Below are 20,967 nucleotides of genomic sequence, written 5' to 3' on the forward strand. Positions count from 1 at the left end.
CGAATTTTGCGGATTTGCGGATTCGCAATCCGCAAAATCCGCGAATTCCCGCGAATTTGCGAATTTTTTTTTTTTTGTGTTCGCCCGTGTTTCTGCCAGTTCGCGAGGGTTTTGTACACTTTCGCAAATTGCGAACTTACCTGTCGGGTCGCAAGTTTCGCGAACTTGTTGTTTCTACGTGTCCAGCCTGTTTGGGACACTCTTCTTCATCACTGCCACTCTCTGTCACCACTGCCACTCTCTGACTACTCATGCCACCCTCTGGCCCACCCATGCCACCCTCTGTTTCATCACCACACCCTCTGGTTGTCCAGTGTACATTATTTTCGGCAAAGCAAAGCACACCTTCCCTGCCTCAAGTGACCTGAATTAATTTGGGGCTGATTAATGTGTCACAGAATATTTTTTTAGCTGGCACCTGCTTCCTTAGTGCGCCCTGATTAGTGATCTTTTGCACTTGCTAAGTGCTTTCATTGTTGCAAAATTAATTACAACACCTGCCCTGCCCCAACTGACAATAATGAATTAGGGGCTGATTAATGGATTTTAACTTCCAGCCTGGCTCCTGCTTGTCTCCCTTAGCTGTAATTCAGGACCTTTGTGGCATATGTGTAACTATTCTGAGGTTCAGAGCAGGGTCACATAATAGTTTCAACTGGCAACTGAACTCTGGAGGGGCCCCTCAGGAAGCACTACAGGAAATGGCTACTAATGATGAGCCTGAACTTTTGAACCTGGTAAGTAGTTACTTTCAGTTTTGCTAAGATCGTATTTCTGCAATTTTGCACTTATTCGCGGGGCGCGAACTCACGCGAACTCACGCGAACAGTGCGAGCAGTGCGAGCAAAATCCGCTGCTCGCGGATTTGCGGATTTTGCGGGAGATTCGCAAATCTCGCGGATTGCGGATTTCCCGAAAATCCGCAAAATCCGCAAGCGGAACGGATTTTCCACCCATGCCTAGCGAGTTCCCCACATCATATTCCCCCCCCTAGGGAGACCCATTCTTTCTCGCTACCTATGCCCTGAATGAGAAAGGCTGTGGGCGAGGACTAATGCAAGCACTGTTTCTGGGCTGCGTGGGCCCTAGGAGAGCTGAGGTGAAAATGGCTCATAGGCCTGAGCAACACCTGGCCCCCTGGGAGGCCGATTCTGGCACACAATCACCCCTCCCCAGCCCACCATTACCTTGATTGCTTGGCAGGACAGGGGGTCATGGAGAGGCCACAGCTGAACATCGCTGAATGGCCGGCCGCACAGCGAAGCTGCTTTCCTCTCCCTGTCAGTGCTCTCTGTGGACTGGTAAAGGGGGGAAAACACGGCCCACAGAGTGCACTGAGACACCAGCCCATGCCCGAGTGCCCACAGTGCCAATCCATCTCTGTCAGGCAGTGCCCATGGGATGGTCTGACAGATCAGTGTGTGGGCCATTTCTTTACCAGCAATTGGACGATTTTTACTGTTAATTTCTCATATATCACCGTGGGCCACTTTTATAATGGTACACGGGCCTTTTTTGTGTCCCAGTCAGTAGCGGTCGGTGGAGGGAGTGCTGCAAGGCGGTGGGGTGGGGCGGGGCTGGGCGGGCGGAGCAGGGGGGGAAGTTAACTATGAATATGGCCCAACAGAGGTAAGTAAACAAATAAATAAATAAAACAAATTTTGTTGCACGCGCTGCATCGCATTCAGCAATGCAGCGCGAGCAATGAAATTTGTTTTATTTATTTATTTGTTTACTTACATCAGTTCGGCCGTATGTCATAGTTTTTTTTTTATTAGTTTAGCACAGTTACTTAAAACCATTGCTATAAAAACAGCATTAGAACATATATAAAAAATCAGCAATAACACATTTGTCATGTTTAGGATAAAAGGAAGAAAACAGAAACACAAAGCTGAGAAACTGCTGACTGAGCTTAGTGGCCATTGTGCTTCTAAGAAAAACAGTCTTGTAGTTGCCGATATAAACAATTTGCTACGCAAAACCAAAATTAAAGACAATAAAAACGAATGGTGCTATACCACGGGGGAAAAATATTCTGTGATGAGTTTTTGAGGGGGAGGACGTGGGAAAGCGGGGGCCGAAAAAGGTGACAGAAGATTGCCCAAGAGTCTCACAAATGTTCCCGACCTTGCAAGCACTTGGATGTCAGTGGATGCGAAACAAAGAGTTGAAGCCTCCCAGCATGTCCTAATGCCCCCTCTTAAATACAAGGGTTTTAAGAGAGACTTTCCTGGGGCAGCTAGGCCCAGGCAACAACACAGGAGATGCAGCCATGACTCAGAGTGGTAATTGCACAGTCTGTCATGGTTTACTACCCCTCACCCTTTTCCTCCCCTGCCCCCGCCTCACCGCCCCACAGTACTCTCACCACCGACCACTACTAGTCCCAGTTCCACGCTGCTGCAAACCTAGGTTAAAGGAGCACTTCACAAAGAAACAGTTGTGTTGTATCCGGAACATCTAAAAAATAAAAGGTGCTATATTAGCGTTGGGTAACATATATTTTATCCTGAACGTTTTGCAGAGGTCCAGCTTGACATTGACGAAGTTTCTGGAGTTTTCCTGTTTTTTCTCAGAATATCAGTTAGTAATCTTCTTTTTCGGCACAACCGTTTTACCAGGTGAATTGTCCTGCAAACGGATTGGTACCTGAAATTTAAAGGCACCGTTTTCTACTGAAACTAGATGTGTGATGTTCCTGGATTGTGTTTCTAACTAAACTTGATGTTCGTTTTCTCATAACTGTAACATAGTGGTAACACAAGTATTCTCAAACCAGATGTTCAACTTTATTTTCCAATTTAGTGAAAGTAATATATAGGTATGAACATTTTCTCACAACTTCAGATGTTTTGTAACGTATTTTTATAAACTGACTTAGAGATATTACTCTCACAAAATATTTTCTATTGACTTTAAGCATCGTGAATGCTGCAGTTATATTTAGTTTAACAGAATCGTATGGGCCAATTTACTGAGTTGTTTTGCGTCAAAAGGCTGCCAGGCCTTATTTAAAATGGTAAGCTGTCTTTAACTTGAACTCTCAATCAATGTGTAATAAACTAGCCTCATACTATAATCAGAAAATCCAAAATATTTGCAAACAATCGCGAAATGTTCACTCTAGTTACCTGGAGAACAATCTGCTCCCCATGACCAATTCCACTGCTCTGTCAACTTTTCTAACATCTCAGTCAAATGCAACTTTAAGAGCATATCATAAATGAATCTATCTGGATCAATGCAAGATGTAAGGCACAAACTCATAAAAAATGAAAATTGCAGCCTAGCCGGAGATATCACCTGCATCACCAGGGCTTCCCTACTCTTCCCCAGCACTCTAAAGAACATCAGGCAAAATTTCTGAAAGTTTTGCTTCAGGTTTGCATTACTTAAGTGACGAAGAGGAAATGCAAATTCCTTATCCTGATTTACAAATCAATGCAAAATGAAATGAAATGAATTTGTACTTGTAAAGCGCACTTATACCCCAACCGGGGTTTCCTGGCGCTGTACGCATACCGCTGTGGAACCCTTCCTGGCTATTGCCTGTGAAATGTCCACTTCTGGGCACCCCCAAGGTGAAGCCTGGCATCCCAGCGCAGTTGAGGCCATTGTAATGTAAAATATAACACAAACCAGCTCTTTTGCTACTCTGCTTCCAGGGGGAGTTCCATAGGTGGTACACGGGCATTACTGTGCAACCACATATGATTGTTGATGCTAAACCCTGTCTACCAACAATAGTAGACAGGGTTTTGCTCCAAACATTATTGCAACTTGAAAGCAGGTTTTAAATGGATTTTCTTTTATTTCTCCTAACATGTCCACTTTTCATGTGTGCTGTACTTTACACACACATTTGAAGTGGGAATTTTCTAAGCATAGTATTTTGTCCTGAAAGGCGACCCTTTCACTACTAAACCTATGCTAGACGCACACACACACACCTGTGCATAGCTACTTTGATGTGCCGTTCTCCTTCTCTCTCTCTAGTGCCAGTGCACAATAATGCAGCTGAGCATGATGCACACACCTTTGCACCATAGTACAAAGGTGGGTGCATGGCACCCAGCTACATTATTGTGTGCCGGCGCTAGGAAGATAGGAGGAGAGTGCCATATTTTTGTAGATGTGGCATTTTCCTGCTCTCTCCCTGTCACACAACAATGTTAAGCAACTTTGGGTGCTGCGCTGTGTTCTATAACTGTTTTGTAACTTTGGGCCTTCATTGTTTACCCCTACTCATAAACTGAACCTAGATGCCTCCACTCTATGCAATGACAAACCCATCTTCATGGTCCCTTTCCTGGTGCAGAACATTAAAGGGTATCCAGTTCCTAATCAAGGGAGCTGTCTACACAGGTAAAATGAGTACCACAAGGTATGCCAGAAGCATCACTCTGCAGGAAGAAATGCCCTCACACACCTGGATTGGTGCCATACTTCATCATTGGGCGTTTGCTCCACATTGGGCCGGCTCTACAATGCCCGTAGAGCACCTTCAATGGGGACTCTTTACCGAAGATCTTTTCAAAAGCCATTTTGTAAAGTGTGAGTTTGTGGGTCTAAGTGTAGATTGGTGTTTTAAGTGAATGGGTACAAAGGATAAAAATAGGACAGGGGGTCCTCTTCAGAACAACTTTAATGATTGAGTCCTACTGCCTATATTAGAATCTGTAGTGCTATCTACTAGAAAATGGTATCTATGATAGCTGTAGGTCAACATGTTTGAAGCCTACTTCAGTCATGTAAATGATCTAGTGGCTCTTCCTCAAGACCATTATAACCTAATCTACACAGTGACCGGAGTTTCAAAACATGGATTTGTTTATTTACTTCCAGTCACCTTCCCGAGTATCAGTTAAAAGTGTGATTTTTGCCAAGACCTGTGATATAAACAACAATATATCCACAATAGGATGGGGGGAGAGGATATCTCCCTACTCCAGGCTCCCCGTTCAATCACTGAATATCACACAGAGGAGTAGGGTAAAGACGACGTGTACGGCAATGTGTATACATAGAAGACAGTGGCACATGTGTGATGTGGAAAAAACTGCCCTCGCTCACAAAATTGTGACATGCTTCATCATAGGGCATGCTACAGACACCCCGCGCAGCCCAACACCTGGGGTGCATCAACAGGGAGGGGAAGACAATACAAACAATGAGATATTTTGGGATCACCGAAGAAAAAGTGCAGATAGTGAAGTTAAAACTAGCTCAGGTGTGTATCCACTGCCAATTGTATTCCGGGGCCATTTGGCTAGATTAAACAACGCAAACGATGGAGGTAAAAGGAGAAAATGAAGGATTCCTTCACCCCTCCTTTACTGCCAAAGTGTCCACATGTTTCTGCTGTGGAAGGTGTACACATACAGAAGGGGTCACTTGGCATTCATCAGGTCCCTTCGGGACCCAAAAAGGGGAGGTCCCCTCTGATCCTACCTCTGGTATCTGTAGAGAGTATTCCTGAAGGTTTCCGGCTCCTCTTCGTGGCAAGGAGCTGGAAATATTCTGGGTGGTATAGCCACCTTGATGTAAGTGTGACTACAGGGGGTCACCCCACACCTCACCAGTTCTAGAGAATTTATCTATGAAACTTGAACATGATTTATTTGTGGTTTAGGTATTTCTGCATGACTAGGAATAATCTCCACAGATTCCGGAGTATGGTGGCCCGGGAATAAAACTAGCGGTGGGTAAACATCTGAGCTAGTGTTTACTTCACTATCTGTACTTTTTCTTCGGTGATCCCAAAATATCTCATTGTTTGTCTTCTATGTATACACATTTCTGTACACTTCCTCTTTTCCCTACTCCTCTCTGTGAAATTCATATAAACAACAATAACAACATAAATGTCATTATTGTACTATTTAGGAAATCAGGCACCAAATGCATGCTTTGGTCGTTCAGGCTCAAACTTTAGAGTGCCTCATATGTTAACAAGTACAAATGGCACAAACCCCATGGAAGATAATACATATATAATTACAGTGCAATGCACTGGGTTGATAAGTATAGTCACGTATCAAATTGGGTATATTTCTGGACTCCTTGAGTCATGCTGGGTGGCAAGCTCATTAGCGTGCTGCAAAAGCAATCGGTTGCTTGAGTGAGATTATACATAGAGTCCCATGACATGCTGTAATGTAAGCATGGGCGAAATTTGCGAATTCGCGATCCGCGAATTGGTGGGAAAACGAACTCGCAATCTGCAAAATTCGCAAATTTGTGAGAATTTGTGAATATGCTGTTTTTGCCATTTCGCGAGGGTTTTGTACAAGTTCGGGAACGCGTACTTACTTGTGTGGTCGCAACGGTCGTGACCATGTTGTTTCTATGTGTCCAGCCTGTTTGCGACCCTGTGGTTCATCGCGGCCACCCTCCGGTTCATCACTGCCACCCTCTGGTTCACCAATGCCACCCTCTGGATCATCACTGTCCCCCTCTGGTTTATCACAGCACCCTCTGGTTCATCACTGCCACCCTCTGGTTGATCACGGCCATCCTCTGGTTCATCCCTGCCACCCTCTGGTTCATCACTGCCACCCTCTGGTTTGCCACTGCCACCCTCTGGATCATCACTGTCCCCCTATGGTTTATCACAGCACCCTCAGGTTCATCACTGCCACCCTCTGGTTGATCACTGCCATCCTCTGGTTCATCCCTGCCACCCTCTGTATCATCACTGCCACCCCCTGCTTCACCAGTGCCACCCTCTGGTTCATCACTGGAATAACATAGGGATTCGTCTTCCTACACTAATTTTTACATTTATATTAAATAGGTGTCCCCACCCCTGTCCTGATGAAGACCCCACAGCAAGGATAGCAACTCTACCTGCATACTAGGGGGTCGAAACTTCGACAGATATTCGCATTACCAACTCCACGCCCCATTGTTTCATTTTCTGAACTCTGTGGAGTATGTTGTTCTGTGGAAATAACTATTTGAACCTTGTGGTCCCTATCTCTACACACACTGTGTAGTGAGGATAAATGATGTACATATTTTGATTAATACTGTCACTTGAGAATTTCTTCCTCCTTCCCTCCACTTCCTCCTCACAGGATCACTCCCCCTTCCCTTGTTTCCTTTCTATACCTGGGGCACTGTAAAATCGTGTTCACGTTCTGTGACAAAATTATATATTTGTTATATACATTTCACATTGTGATTAAAACAATGTGAACAGATTTGTTTCTTGGTTGATTTATTTTGTTATTATGTAGTAAATTGTTCTTTGATTACTGGGACCCCTTCCTCTTATCACTTTGATAGCCCAGGTCCCAGTGACACTTTCTGGGTACAACCCTTTGTCTATACCCTGGCATGAAACTGGACAACGGGAAAGGGGTGAAACCACCTCCTTCCTGGGTCCCACCCATAGGAGGGACCTAGCAGGAGATCCAGCCCCTAGATTTGGAAGGAGCTGTGCCAATGCAAACCAGATCATCCTAACTGAAACTTTGAAATGAAACTCTGGACCCGTCGACATCCCACTCGACGTGGAAGACTGAAGAATCTCCTTTGTGGTCAAGGAGTGGCCACCCTGTGCAAGCAGGCACCATCAGCGCATCAAGACTTTCTTTCCTGTTGCTCCCGCCAGAGCTCGAACCACAGAGATTTACAAGACCCAGACTCCCAGACATCCAACAGCCTGATCCACAGTCCTGGCAAAGCTGAGACCCGTGGAGGCGACGAGAGACATGGGACCGGCCATCTTGAAGAGTCAACAAAGTGCTTTCTGTGCAGCTCCCTAGGCACCCTAGACACTGTGCTTTGGGGTTTGAGAAGCCTCACCCCCAAGCAGTCTGTGCTTCAAAGATCCCCACTCCACACTCACCGACTGCTGCGTGGGGCCCTTTTGCACTTTTCCTGCTTGCCGAGTTGTCCGGTTGGTTCCCCGTTGGCTAGTGGCCTCTGTGACAATGATCCATCAAAACTACACTGCTGGTCTGGTTGCTCCAGACTGGCCCTAGCTCCCCTGAAAAGGAGCCATCGATGTGACCTTCCCGGTCCGATCCAGAAGACATCTTTAAGTCCTGCTTGGGTTGCATTTGCCAAGGTTTGGTGACTCCAATTTCAGAACCGACACCGCCGACAGCAAGAGCCTTTGTGGGACAGCTCGTGTTCACCAGCTGGTCAAGTTCAATCCTTCCTGGTCCACGTGGCAGTGGAGACAAACTACTTAACAGCACCTGATTGCAACCCAACACTGCCTGGTTCTGTCCTGGTTCCATCCTGGTCACTGGCTAGTGACCTAGACTCTGTCCCCTCTGCTTTCAGGTACTCTACATCTTTGATCCACCCTTGATTCCAACCGGACTCTTCTCTCCTGGCCGCCTGCAGCATCTTTACCTCCAGGCTCCATAGAACTCCACGAAGAAACCTAACGCACTTTGGCACCTATGCAACCCCTTCCTGTGGGTGAGGTAACGAGATTACACCGGTGCTCCTATAGTGGTTTACACCTCTAGTGTCCTACTTTTTAGTGGCTAAGTTCTAGTCCAGTCCGAAGACTCCTAAACCTATAACTTTCTGATTTTTACACACCATTGACTTGTATGGTAAACGCGTTTGCCTATAGACACTGCACCTGCATCCTGTGGGCCTCCTATCTCCTAACCTTCGTTAGTCCAGTGTAGGCCCAGCGATTCCCTAGGCCCAAGGCCTGTTCATTGTTCGTGACGTGGTACTTATACCACTTTCTTAATATATGGTTTGAGTGACCACCCTGCCTATCCATAATTGTGCATCTTATTGTATGTTATACTGTGTTCTTTGTTTAACGCCTGTGCTCCTGTGCTCATAAAGTGTCAAGGGGATTATTCTAGAAATAAATACATATATTTTATAATATATAATTTGTGTGTTGTCCTTTCATTTGGGATTTAAAGGATTGCATATGTGAAAACAGCTGGCTTCACATGCCCTCTTGAGTTTAGCCTAAGACTGCTTTTGTCCATGCTACCACTAGGATAGCTGATCTATAAGGTGGACTTACAACCAATCACCATAGGGGTCGTTTGGACTGGTGCAAGGTGCTCACTAGAATAGTGATCATCATATACCAGGCCAACTTCTCACACACAGCACCCTCTGGTTCGCCACTGCCACTCTCTGGTTGATCACTGCCATCCTCTGGTTCATCCCTGCCACCCTCTGGTTCATCACTGCCACCCTCTGGTTTGCCACTGCCACCCTCTGGATCATCACTGTCCCCCTCTGGTTTATCACAGCACCCTCTGGTTCATCACTGCCACCCTCTGGTTGATCACTGCCATCCTCTGGTTCATCCCTGCCACCCTCTAGATCATCACTGCCACCCCCTGCTTCATCAGTGCCACCCTCTGGTTCACTACTGCCACCCTCTGGTTGATCGCTGCCACCCTCTGGATCCTCACTGTCCCCCTCTGGTTCATCACAGCACCCTCTGGTTCACCACTACCACCCTCTTGTTCACCACAGTATATTATGGGGGGGGAAGCAAAGCACACCTTCTCAGCCTCAACTGAGATGAATTAATTTGGGGCTGGTTAATGTGTCACTGAATTTGTGCTTCAAGTCTGGCACCTGCTTCCTTAGCTGTAAGACCTTCCTGTTGCAGTTATTTTTTTTACAGGAGCATTGAGCCATACTTGTAACTATTCTCTGACCCTGCTTTGAGGGTCAGAGCAGGGTCAGAGAATAGTTGAAAGTAGGCAACTGAACTCTGGCGGGGCCCCTCAGGAATCACTGCAGGGAATGGTTACAAATTACCTTTAACTTTTGCACCTGCTAAGTGCTTTCAGTTTTCCAAAGTTTGTTTTTCTGCCATTTCGCAAGATTTGCGGGACGCAAAATCGAACTTGCAATCCGCAAATTTGTGCAAATTTGCTGATTTCTCTTTTTTTGCGTTTTCGGGCGGTTTTTCTTTTTATTGCGTGTTCGGGTGTTTTTTTGCTTATTAGCGGACCGCTTGCAGCGTACCAAACCCGAGGTTGCCTATGCGGTCGTGTATGGGCGCGGCCATCTTGTTTGCGTGACGTGTTTCCATTTCCGGGCGCTCGTTGCATGCTTGCATTGTATGCGGCGCGTGATTACGTATTCGTGGGCATTTTTGCGTGCTCGCAGGGGAAATATTGTGCAAACTTACCCACGCAGTCCTCTGTGGGTGCTGCCATCTTGTTTTTCATTCACTGCTATGGTTTTGGGCATGTTACCTTTCTATCCACCTTACCACTTTGTCATCCTATGTTTTTCTGAACTTTTTTTTTTTTTTTGCTTATTATCTCTCTCTTCTATTTCCTACATCTATATTTTGTGTTTTTTTTACTTTTTGTTACTTTATTACCTACTTTATTTCTTTCACTCTCTCTCTTATTTTTTTTCACACCTATTCTTCTTTCCTTCTTCTTGTGCCCAGGACCATGGCTAAGGGAGGTGACAAGGGCAAGGGGAAGGGCCCAGCACCACGTACCTGCCTCCCTTGCGGGCGTTGTAGGGGGGAGGAAGTGCAGCCCAGGGAGATCTTCTCTGCGGTGGAAGTGGCCGCCTTGATGGTTTTTGTCCAGGTCCACCTCCCTAAGACCGTGGCAGCAGGTGGGCGGATTGCTTCCGGTTACATCCTTCGGGAGCGTCGCCAGCTGTGGGAGAAGGTGTGCCGGCGCATGTGTAAGGAGTCTGGGGTCCGGCGCACCTACCACCAAGTGACGCACCGGTGGAGTGACATCTTGGACTGGGAGCATGACATGCTCTACCTGCTCGGTGTGGAGATCCCTGGGCTTGGTAAGTAGCTATTTAATAACTACTTTTTTTCCTTCTGCTCTGTTATATTGCTAATCTATTTTTTTCCTGAAGAGTACGAATGCTGCTGATTAGATTACATTGCTGGTAAATTAATGTTTAAATAGCTTCTGTCATTGCAGGTGCTCGCCTCGTTATTGGCGTTGCTACTATGCTTACTTGTTTGCAACTTTTTAGTCATTTGAGAGCATTACTACGTAATGCTAGAGACAGTAGACTCAAGTCTAGTCCTTCTTTGTACTCCTGCTGCTGCCACTTTGAAGAGATAGTGGTGGATTGATACGTTGAGTATATTATTTATTACTTGTTCTAGGACATTTGTTAGTGGTCTGCAATCATGATGACGGACTGTGTCTGTCACACGACGTCTCGTGCTGCTGAGTGATGGCAGTCGTAGTAGAACCTTTTTGTTGTTGATGTAGTTAGTGAATTACATAACTTTCCTATTAGACGGTCTGCGAATCCTGCAATACTGTACTACTATCCTCTTAGTTGACCATATCAGATGCAATTGATGTTGATTTGTTTCCCCGACATAATTTTAGATTGAGTACAAAGAAATCAAATATTTCCCAAAAAACAATCATCAATGTTGTGTTTCTTTATTTCATGATCACCAGCAATTCCCAGGGGCGGCGGCGGCGGCGGCGACAGAGACTCCGGTGGCAGAAGTTGGACAGGAGCAGTCCCTTGCAGGCTCTTCTGCTGGCCCCAGTAAGTTGTTTTATTGTTATATTAATACTTATACTTCCCTAACTTTTACAGCTCCTATTCATTAAAAACTGGTTCCTAATAATTCTATGTTTTACAAAATAGTCTTTCATCTTCTTCTAATGTAGACTATTTTCTACATTCTTATCCTGCCTCTACCATCACTCTCTGTGCTAATACTATTTACAATTATGAGTCAGTCTGTGTAGGTAGCTAAGCTTGCCCATTCGGTAAACGGTGTGAAACAAAACTCTGATACAGCAATAGCTCTAGGCACTGAGTGCAGTCCTCTAGGTTGCCCTTGCTGTCTATTCCAGTCTTCTTAATGTAAGTGCTTTGACAATTCTATGTTTTACAAAATAGTCTTTGATCTTCTAATGTAGACTACTTTCTACATTCTTATCCTGCCTCTACCATCACTCTCTGTGCTACTACTATTTACAATTATGAGTCGGTCTGTGTAGGTAGCTAAGCTTGCCCATTCGGCAAACGGTGTGAAACAAAACTCTGATACAGCAATAGCTCTAGGCACTGAGTGCAGTCCTCTGGGTTGCCCTTGTTGTCTATTCCAGTCTTCTTAATGTAAGTGCTTTGACAATTTGTAACAACAAAATGTAATTGTTTACACCAAGTAAAAGGTAGCAGTGTCCTTTTTGATTTGAGAGGAGCACATCCCATTCCGCTAGTGTTTCAGGGACTATTCTGCACACAAAGAAGTATGGACAAGATGATAGGTGCAGTTCGACTTTCAACATACCTCAGTCCGATTTTACGACCTAGAAGAACAGAAGAAGACTACCTCTGAGTCCCAGCCTATCTGAGTCACTGAAACATGACTGCCAAGTGCAGTAGTTCAAACCTTTCCGCTCACTCACTCGTAAATAAAAACCACACAGTGTTTGTTACTTTTAAAGTTTTATTTTCAATTAAGAAATGAAAACACTATTTCTTTATTTTTAATAGCGTAGTATTCTGATGGATGAAGATGACGTTAAAGTTGCAACAACATTCCCATGAATGAAATTAGTATGACTCAAAATTAATAATAGTTAACAGACACATGAAATTATTAGAATAACTGTGCGGGAGCCCCCACCTTCTTTAAAGTACTTAAAGTACTGCTAGTGATGACTTAGTAGTAGTTGGTGAATTGTCTGGCTGAAGGGCAATGGAATCTTCTTTCTGTAATGAGAAAAATGGTGCCCGTTAAGCAAGCATTCATCAGTTGTCATACGAAGTGAAGCATTTAATGGAATTAGCATATTAAAGGTTAACACCCTCCCCAAAACCGTTACTTTTTTTCAATCCCAGTAATAAAAAAATGTGTTATGTAACATTTTCCTCCATTACGAGACAAAATAGGGGGTTGTGTATGGCATCTGAAAATATGACATGTTTTTCCTAGACGTCACAACATCTGATGCGGCACAGATGACCACCAGTGCCGGGGCCAGCAGTGCGGAGGGGTCCACTCTGGATGCGGCAGCGCCAACAGGAGGAGCTGGGGGGGAAGACTCAGCGGCGGCGGACGGTGGTAAGTTATTATACTCCTTACTTATTGAAATTTTTTTGAGTAGGCTCGCAAAGGAGTGTATGATGTGCTGTACAGTAGTACACAGTACACTAGTATAAGTACACTGTATTGTCAAGAACATTTACTAATTTAGAACTACTTTTTGGGCTATCACGGAGAAGACAGTCAACCTTGTCTTTTAATAGCATTAGCGGCGGTACTTCTCTGGTAACAAATGGAGTGGTGTGGCTCACTGGTTAGAGGCGGCAGACCCGGGAAAAGAAGTCGGCCCGGGCCCAGGGTTCAATTCCCGACGTGGCAGGGTCGTGGACCAGGGTCAGCGGACTCGACAATTCTCGCCTCGGTGCCTACTCTAACCTGGGGTCTCACTCGGCAACTCTGGGCATTAGCTTGCCTAATCTCCACAACGGCCCCATCAACGCCGGGGATGCCTGGCTCCACCTTGGGGATTCCCAGTAGGGACCATCCCACAGGGAAAGCCAGGACGGGTTCCCCAGCGGTATACAGCGCCGGGTCGCCCATTTGCTGGGGCAGCTGTGCGCTTTACAAGTATACAACATTTATTTAACATTTAATTGCCCCCTCTATTTCACTTCGACTCAGCTGGCAAATTTTTATTGTGAAGCCAAGTCATATCAGATGTAGTTTAGGGATGTGAAGAACAAAAAGTTAAAGAAGGGTGAAACGAAGGACGAGGGAGTCTTAATATTTATGACTGTAAAGAATGGTTTTGTTGAATGCAATTAAACATATGAAAGAAGACGGCGGTTTCAAAAATATTACGAAAAGGATGTTAGTTGGTTGTTGACAAAAACGTACTTTGGAAGCCTGGGTGTTATCTTCTTATCCTCCTCGTCGATAGCAGAGGTGTATGATGTAGTAGAGCAGACGCTGAGTGGATGAAGTATGGCCAGTGGCAGTGCCACCCCTATAGAAAAGTAAGACATTCCTATCCCCACCTGCATGTACTGCTTTAAGTACTGCGAGTCTGCATCATTTTGGCCTGTGTCTGTATTTCTTGGGTGAAAGCTCAGTGAGCTGCCATTATGGCGACTACCACAAGTTCACGTACCAGTAATTTATTTTGCAAAACAAGAGAAAAAAAGTAAAAAAGGCCTTTTTGTAGTACTCTCTGACTATGTATGTAGTAGTGAGTCCACCTACAGTGCTGCTAGTGGAATTCCTGAAACTCACAGTGTCACATGCTTACAAAGACGGCGGAAAGATACATGCCAAAATGTTATACTGTGTTTGCTACTTGCTGGTGTTACTGAGTGTCAACCTTCCGTTGAATTATTTTGACTTTCTGTTAAAGACTATTGGCTACAGTATTTTTCTTTCTTTATTCATAGATGCTACTCCCAAAAAGCTCACCCGTAAGGAGATGGCTGTCCGGGCCAGGGCCCGTAAGCTGGAGGCTATTTGTGCCGAGTATCGGTGGTTGTGAGCTCGGGAGCATGAGGAGACATCAACATCTACATCCTCCTCCACTGCCCCCCGGGTCCACCAGCCAGAAGCCTCCAGCGAAACGGAGCCGTGGCCCGGCAGCCTCCCGCCGCCACCGCACAACAGCAACAACATCAGCGGCCTCCCCCAGATCCTGGATGGTTTGTGTGCGCCGGCTAAGCAGACGAGTGGACTACCTGGAGCGGTTGGCCCAATAACTTCAGCGCCAGCTCCGGGACCTCCGCAAAGAGCAGCGGGACATGCAGCAACAGCTTGCCAAACTATGCCAAACTATGCCACCGGAGGAAGTGACTGTCCCTTGCCCCTTTTTTAAAGACTGTTGGGGGGGTGGGTATTGGATGTTTGGGAAAGGGGACTTTTGGACTTTGGTTTGATTGGTTGGGTTCGGGAGGGGAGTGAGTTTGGGTAATTTATTTTATTATTGTTGTGCTGAAAACAACACGAATATATATTTTCTAATAATTACTTTTCTTTCAAAAACACAGTATACACGTTCATATATTATTTTTTGTGGGGGTTGGCGGTGGTTACTGGACGTTTGTTTTCTTCAAACTTACCAGCATGAATGAAACATCTAGTCCGGAAAACTACCAAAATGTAAGTAACCGAGTAGGTAAATTTAGTAGCCCTACTACTGTACTTTATGTACTTTACTAGTAGTACTGTCAGTCTCTGCTCTCCTAGTCTCCTCCCAACTTAGTCCTCCTAGCCCATTATTCTACTACCTCTCCAATATGCTTATCTTACCTGTGATTTGTGTTTGACAATCAGGGTAGCCCCGGGGCTGGCTGCATTGCAAATGGTGATTAAGGTTGGTTGTTGACTTGAATCCTCAACGGATGCAATATCATTGTTGTGCTGGTAGCAGTAGTGGTACACACTGGCAGTATCACCATATGAAAAAAAGAGGAAATTAAACATTGAGTGGCCTGAGCGTAGCATTAGAAACAGTACAATAGATAGTACGGTACAGTACAGTGCCCTAAATTGTAGCTTAAGCAGTGCCAACGTATGGTAAGCATGAATCATTTCATTGTTCACGTCATGTAGGATGAGGATGTTCTTATCAATCCACGATGGCGCACATGAACTTCTGGTTGCTTTGACCTTATCCTCCCCAGCAAGTGTGTGGAATTTATTGTTGTTGTCAGTCACACCTCAATGAAATACCACACAGCCCGGGGGAAGAGGGTTAGGGTTTGAAAATTGGATGAGAATGGGTGTTTTTGGGAAAGTTTGGTAGAGAGGAAAAAAACACAGCATGGACTGTCAAACAACAAATGAAGAGAAACAAATCTTTGGATTAGAAGATATTGAGAAATCTTGAAAGGGACATAAAGGAAGTGCACTACTGCATGCCAGAAGTACTAAATGGATGTTTAGGTTACTGAAAAGTAGTACTACTACTTACTGCAACTTACTAGTAACTACGAAGAAACAAGTTGACAGTACAGGGCTGCAGTCATTACGCAATTTCACTTGCCTCTCTGCCCTCAGAGAGAATAAACACTTAGAACATTAAATTAGTGTTAAACATAGCAAAGATGTATCAAATTGCTGGAGGGAGGGATGAATTTGAAGCAGAGATCAAACAAACGCACAGAGTCACACTCGTAGAAGTAAGTTCAAGTTCACAACAATATCATTTAAAAGATAAGGGGAATTTTGAATACTGTTACTGTTTTTTGTTGTTGTCCCGTTGAATTTGTGAAGTCGATGCATCCAGCCATTCCTCTTATTCGCGGTACTCCTTCATTCCATCGGATGCTCCGTCGATCAATCTTGGTGACCAGACACACTGTCCACTGCCTGCCTGATGCGGATTTGCGGATCGCTAATTGTAAGCCTGAGTAGTACATTGATGGCACAGGGTTAAAGCCTGCCTGTAATTGATGATGGAAAAACACTACAGTAAGTGTTATAGAGTCGACACCTCAGAGAAAAGCATATGTAAGGCACGCTGTGTAGTGCAGAAATTATACTATCACTTTCAGAGATGACAATCCCCAAAATCTAGAACACCCCACATTACCCTCCCAAAAACGTGCAGAATACTGCTGCTACCTCACAGAGGCCTAATTTCAAATCGTGTCAAAACGCACTCAGAAAGTATGCCCAAAACCCCCCTTTACCACCACGGATTATCTTCAAACGACTTGCAATCAAAATTAGACATTACAGCAAGTTTTCCAAGACCCCACCCAGTCATAAAAATCTATAACCCCCGCCCAAACACATGCAATACAATACTACTAACCCTAACGAGCCCTAAGTTAAGAATAGTGGCAAATGCGTTCTTTAACTAGGCCAAATCCCCCCTTTCCCACCATGGATTTTCTTCAAACCACTTGCGACCAAAATTACATATTCCCATGAGTGCTCTAAGACCCCAGAACCCAGTTACAAAAATCTAGAACACCCCCAAACACATGGAATACTGCTGCTAGTGCTAACCCTAACGGACCCTAAGTTACAAAAAGTGCCAAAAGGCTTTTCCTTATGGATTTTCTCCAACCACTTTTATCCGGTATTAGACCTTCCCAGCAATGGCCCCAGAGCCACCAACCCACCCGCAAAAAAGCACAACACCCCCAAACAGGCAAAAGCAAAAATTGAAAATCTCCTACTTACAATATTTTTCGGCCATCTTTCAATTCTGTCCAAACGCGCTGTGCAGCTAGGCCATAACTCCTGTTTTCTACCATGGATTTCCTGAAAAACAAATGCAATCAAAATTAGACTGTGCCAGCAGTGCTCCCAGACCCCAAAACTCACCCACAAACACCCGGAACCCCCCAAACAGCACCTCAAAGACAAGCAAGTCAGCAAAAACGCAAAAAAAATGTGCCTCCGATTTTGTCCAAACCACTTTTATCCGGTATTAGACCTTCCCAGCAATGGCCCCAGAGCCGTCAACCCAGGCGAAAACAAGTAGAAGACCCCCAAACAGCCAATAAGCAAAACTACAAAAATGGGGACTTAATAATTTTCAAGCAAATTTCCAAAATCACTCCGCGCGCGCTCTGCAGCTAGGCCCTAATTCCCCTTTGCCACCACGGATTTGCTTCAAACCTCTTGCAATCAAAAGTATCCATACCCAGCAGTGCTCCCATACCCCAAAACCCACCCCCAAACACTAGGAACCTCCCCAAACAGACCCCCAAAAACATGATAGTGAGCAAAAAGGCAGAAACTTTTTCAACTCTGATTTTCTCCAAAACACTTTTATCCGGTATTAGACCTTCCCAGCAATGCCCCCAGACCTGTAAACCCAGGCGGAAACAAGTAGAAGACCCCTAAACAGCCAAAATGCAAAACCTTAAAAAGTGAGACTTAGCAAATTTCGGGCCAACCTGGAATTCAGTCCAAATGCGCTGTGCAGCTAGGCACTAACTCCCCTTTTTCACCATGAATTTCCTGAAAAACAAATGCAATCAACATTAGACTATGCCAACAGTTCTCCCAGACCCCCCGACTCAGCACCACAAATCTAGAACACACCTAAATAAACCCAAAAACCTGCAATACTGGTATATTGAAAACATGACAAATTGCGCTGTTCACAAAAAACAAACAGCAATTGGTTTCAACAGAGACAGACAGCCATTGCTGTCCACTGCATGCCATCTTCTCATTATTCATTACCTGTTCTACTTTATGTCCGCATCTTCTTCGGAAAGTGAGGGCCCACAGGGCAGCCTCTCCTGTAAATTTCAGAAGTAGGTCTGTCAACAATCAGCAAGCATGTACTCAGTCAGGTATTTCAGTCCCACTTGAGGGGACTCGTCTACGAAGACAAAGTTTGTTTTTTTCTCCATAATCCATCCATCTGCCTTGAGGGAAATGGATAGGGGGAGTCTGGAGGAGGAGGATAGAGGAGCATGATTGAGTTGTGAACTTGTGAACATCTGAATGCAGACTGCGGCACCTTCAAATCAATACGGAAATTAAGATGAAGACAGTGCTGATGATGGACTTATTGTGATTAGTTGATTAGAGTTTTGTTGTGGTAAAAGTAGCAAAACAAAGAAAGACACACAGGAATAAAAGTGAATAAGTATGGAAAAAAAGGAAGTAATTTTCAGTCCTCGTTGTCAGAGAAGCAAAGCTCATCCTCCAAGTCTATGAATTTAGACAGGAGTAGGTCTGGTGACCGAGAAGAACTTCCTTCGTCGTCGTCACCTAAGTGGGTGTCCTCTTCTTCCTGCTCGCATTCACGTATTTTGTAATCGGGTGGTATGAAGTGCTGATTTCATCTTGATTATTGTTAACCTCTCTACATTTTTGGGCAAAAGGCGGGTCCTTTTTGAAGTAACAATGGCACCAGCAGCACTGAAAACACATTCAGAAGACACGCTTGCGAGTGGGCAAGACAAATAATTTAGAGCCAGGTTGGTGATCAGTTGCCATTTTGAGATTTTGGTATACCAATATACCAATGGGTTCTCATTATGACAGACCTCTGTTGGGTCATCCAGATAGGCCTGCACCACCGACTCAAGGTTCTCCAGGGTTGATCCACTTTGCGCACCATCTGCGAACTTTTCATCAGTGGACCGAGCTAACCCTTGCTGAGTTAGCCAATCCCCTTCCGACAATATTGGTTTGCGGCCTGGTACAGGTGAGGATGATGATATGGTTGCTGGTGTCGTTAACGGCGGTGAGGGAAAGTGACTCCCTTCGGCCACGGATTGAGAAGTGGAACTTGACGCCGGATGGCCTGCTGATTCAGTTGTACTTGTGCTGCCTCCTTGAATTTTCTGCCGATCTTTTTCGAACCGCCTGGCTGACACAGCTAGCCAACGTTTGTACTTTGAAACATCTGCTTCATCAAAAGGAATGAATGATTTGTTGGCCACTGCCTTTTTGTACCGTGGATCAAGAATAGTGGCACAAATGTAATGTTGTTCTCTATGTATCTTTTTAAGCCTTTCATTGTCATGGAGGCAGCATAATAAGTTCTGCGCCAAACCATATGCTTCTCGCTTTTCACCATCATCTCAGAATGTTGAAGACATCTCCTTTAGTTGGTGCTCTAGCATGCGCAACAATGGGATAGCTTTGCTCAAAGAACAGTCCTCCCGGCTGACTTCACGCGTGAAGAGCTCAAAAGGACGAAGCATGTCTGTCAGGCTTACAATTAGCATCCATTCCTCCAACTCTAGCATCAAGTCTTTGTGAGCAGCACCCAGTTTAAAGACAAACACATGTATTACCTCCCACTGCTCAGACAGGCGCTCAAGCATGTAAAAGGTTGAGTTCCAACGTGTTGCCACCTCCTGGATTAGTCCTTTGACTGGCAGTTTACGTTCATACTGAAGGCCCCTCAGCTGCTTCCGGGCTTTAATAGAATGGTTGAAATGGGTGCAGATTTTTCGGAAGGTGGTCAGTACTTTGACGACTGGCTCTTCTGCTTTCAAGAAGGCTTGCACCACGATTTTAATACTTTGCGCCAAACACGGCACTCTGAAATAGCCACCGTCGTCCATAGCCTTAACTATATTACTGCCATTATCCGTGGAAACATAACCAACTGTGCGGTTTCTTGGATGCAGCCATTCTTTGACCTTCCTGTTAAACTCATCCAAAAGGTTAGGTGTAGTGTGAGATTTCTCCATGGCAAACATGCCTACTGTTGCATGTTTGCGAGTAGCTTGAAAAACTTCCTCTGTGTCAACATCTTTGTGTTTTAACTGTTTTTCGACCCCTGCTAAAGAGACCCAGTGTGCAGTGATGCACATGTAATCAAGGGCTTGGCAACTGGTCATGTGGATAGTGTGAACAGCACTCTTCAGAATAGCTGCGCCAATCACCTCCAGCACATCTTGATGTAGTGCTGGAACAGCAACCCTTGCAAAATAGAACCTGCTTGGAACCTTCCATTTAGGGCAGACTGTTGCCACCAATTCACGAAAACCCACCCCTTCCACAAAAGAGAAAGGGAGAAGGTCCAGCGCTAGCATTTTAGCCAGCTTGGCGTTATACAGACGCACGGTTGGGTGGTTGCGTTCAAATGGCGGTTCCGACCAAAACATGCTGGTAATGGTGGGCTGGACCATTTTACGTGATGATGATGATGATGATGATGCAGAAGACTTCAAACCAGTTAGGCTCAGTGATTTAGTTTTTTGCATTGGTGTCTGTCCCAGACTCTTAGTGGGCCTCATACATGTTGCAGGGGTAGAGGGTGTGGGCGCTACCACTGCGATGCTGCTGCCAGGGGTACTGGGTGTACCAGTAAAAATGGCTGTTGCTTCTTCACTTCCCCCCTGCATGATCAGCCTCTCATCATCATCAGATGCAATATGAAGGGATACATTTGGTTTTGTTTTGGCTTCCTCAATGTCACTTAGGTGCTTATACCACTGGATAGGGTGGTGTAGTTTGAGATGACCTCTCTGGCCTCCGGTACCATAGTTGGAACCAAGCTTAACCCGACTAACTAGTACTTTACA

The sequence above is a fragment of the Lissotriton vulgaris genome, chromosome 4_1 (genome assembly GCF_964263255.1).
Source record: "Lissotriton vulgaris chromosome 4_1, aLisVul1.2, whole genome shotgun sequence".
Classification (NCBI taxonomy): Eukaryota; Metazoa; Chordata; class Amphibia; order Caudata; family Salamandridae; genus Lissotriton; species Lissotriton vulgaris.